Source organism: Galeopterus variegatus, unplaced genomic scaffold (genome assembly GCF_000696425.1).
Source record: "Galeopterus variegatus unplaced genomic scaffold, G_variegatus-3.0.2 Scaffold1283, whole genome shotgun sequence".
NCBI classification, from domain to species: Eukaryota; Metazoa; Chordata; class Mammalia; order Dermoptera; family Cynocephalidae; genus Galeopterus; species Galeopterus variegatus.
The window spans coordinates 303,704-305,807 of record NW_007727394.1 but is presented as its reverse complement, the minus strand read 5'-3'; the positions used below and the strand labels follow the sequence as shown (position 1 = coordinate 305,807).

The 2,104-nt window shown below is 47.9% G+C and overlaps 1 protein-coding gene across 3 annotated transcripts in view; it reads left to right on the top strand.

The window, feature by feature from the left end:
* Positions 1-2,104, top strand: part of LOC103593138 (chromosome unknown open reading frame, human C17orf80) — a 39,296-nt gene that overhangs the window by 35,368 nt on the left and 1,824 nt on the right. The gene's annotated exons all lie outside the window — the stretch shown is intronic.

Here is a 2,104-nt window from a genome sequence, read left to right as displayed (position 1 = left end):
AAAAAAAAAAATAGAAAAATGTAGAAGGTCAAGATAAACCCTAATTATTAACAAAGTTCTAATATTTATTCCCACATCCCAGTGGATGGCCCCGTGCCCCTACTGAGGATGTGTGATCCACACCCCCATGTGGAGGAGGGCAGAGAAAGGTTTCTATACAACAGAAACTGTCTGCTGACTGTGGACACTGTCATGGATTAATTTCCCCAGCCATGGCCTGGTGTGATCACTCTGATAGATTGTGGGTCCAAGGTCACAGGCTTGATCTGCCTTTGGGTCAATTGGCTCTGGAAGAAAAACTCCATTTTCATCACGACAGACTGCCCTCTGGTCTGTTATCTCTAAATAATTCCTGGGTCATGAGGCGGACAGACAGAGCACAGATGGAAAAATGCTTCAGGCCCTGACTATTGACAAGGAGTCGATTGTGCCCACTTTGTATACAAAGCCCAGTGGGCGTGGGTGGCAGGAGTAGGAGGCACAGGGCAGTCCCCCTCACTCCCAGCCTGGATAAACCACCCTGATGGGGGGGGTGTGCTGGAGGGAGACTCAGCAGAGCACAGGGGGACCAAGCCCACCCGTCCTGACCCACCCGTCCTGCCCTTCCCTACTGTTGGGTGTTCATCAAACTCAAAGCCGCCCCCACTCTCTCTTCTTGCCTAGGCTTTGAATTCTACCACTCTAGACAAGTTTCTAGCATGGAATCCCACCTCTAGACAAGTTTCTCCAGACAAGGAGGCAGTTGCCCACTGTCTAACTTGGGCTGCTAGCACAGAATACCATACATCAGGTAATTTAAACAACAGACATTTATTTCTCACAGTTCTGGGAAGTCCAAGATCAAGGTGCTGGCAGATTTGCTTCCTGGCGAGGACTCTTCTTGGTTTGCAGACAGCAGCCTTCTCACTGTGTCCTCAATGATAGAGAGAGAAAGAGATCGAGCTCTGGTCTCTTCCTCTGCTCATATGAACACTAATCCCATCATGAGGGCCCCACCCTCATGACCTAATCACCTCCCAGAGGCCCCCCCCAATACTATCCCATTGAAGGTTAGCACTTCAATATATAAATTTTGGGGGAGACAGATATTCAGTCCAAAGCATGCACTTCACAACAGGTGTCTTCTTGGCCATTTCTACTTGAAACAGCTTCCATACAAGGATACTTCAAAAAGTTAACAGAAAGGGCCGAGCGCCGCGGGTTCGGATCCTATATAGGGATGACTGGTGCGCTCACAGTGCTCACTGGCTGAGCGCGGTGTGGCCGGTCTCAAAAAGGACAAAAAAAAAAAAAAGTTCACAGAAAGATTCTTATCTCCTAATTCTATTTTTCCAAAAATGTTTTGAAGTACCCTTTTAGAGCTGAGACCAAACTCTGATTTCCCCCACATCAGTGCCCCTCAGTCTTCCCCTCTCAGAAATGTCTCCACCACCCAGATGCTTGCACCAAAGCTAGGCGTGACCTTGACTCTTCAAATGTGCTTGTCCCTGCTCTTCACATCGCTGGTTCCTCCTCATCCTTTGGGGCTGGTTTAAATGCCACATCCTCAGGAAATCGCCATCCCCATCGCCTTTTCTAAGTGAGACCCTAGGTTATTCTCCACTCTGGCACCCAGCCGTGGGTCCCCTCCGACACCCCTAACCCCTCGGACAGCACGCACACTTATCGTCCTGTTTGCTGGCTGTCTGGCGTGTCCCCACCCTCTCACCAAGCCCTGAGACCAGGGCCCATGCACAAGACTCCACCAGGCTTGGTGGGCACTATGCCAGGGTCCTACATGGTTTTAGAGGCCCACAAAAATGTTTTAGTTTCTTTTGAGATCAGAAGAAAATATGTGAACCTGTAGTTGGAAGAAAAGGTCTTAATATGTACTATGAATACATTCAACTTTATACCAACGGAGTAGTAAATATAATTTTAACAACTTTTATGGAGGAAGGGGTCCACAAAAGTCATAGCACCACGCTGGGACCAGGTCTGTCTTGTTTTCTGTTATTCCCCGCTCCCCCCAGCACCTCTTGGGTTGCTTGGCACATAGTAGATACTCAACCAACATCTGATGAATAAATGAATCTGTAAAATGGATATTTCTTTTTTTTTTTTT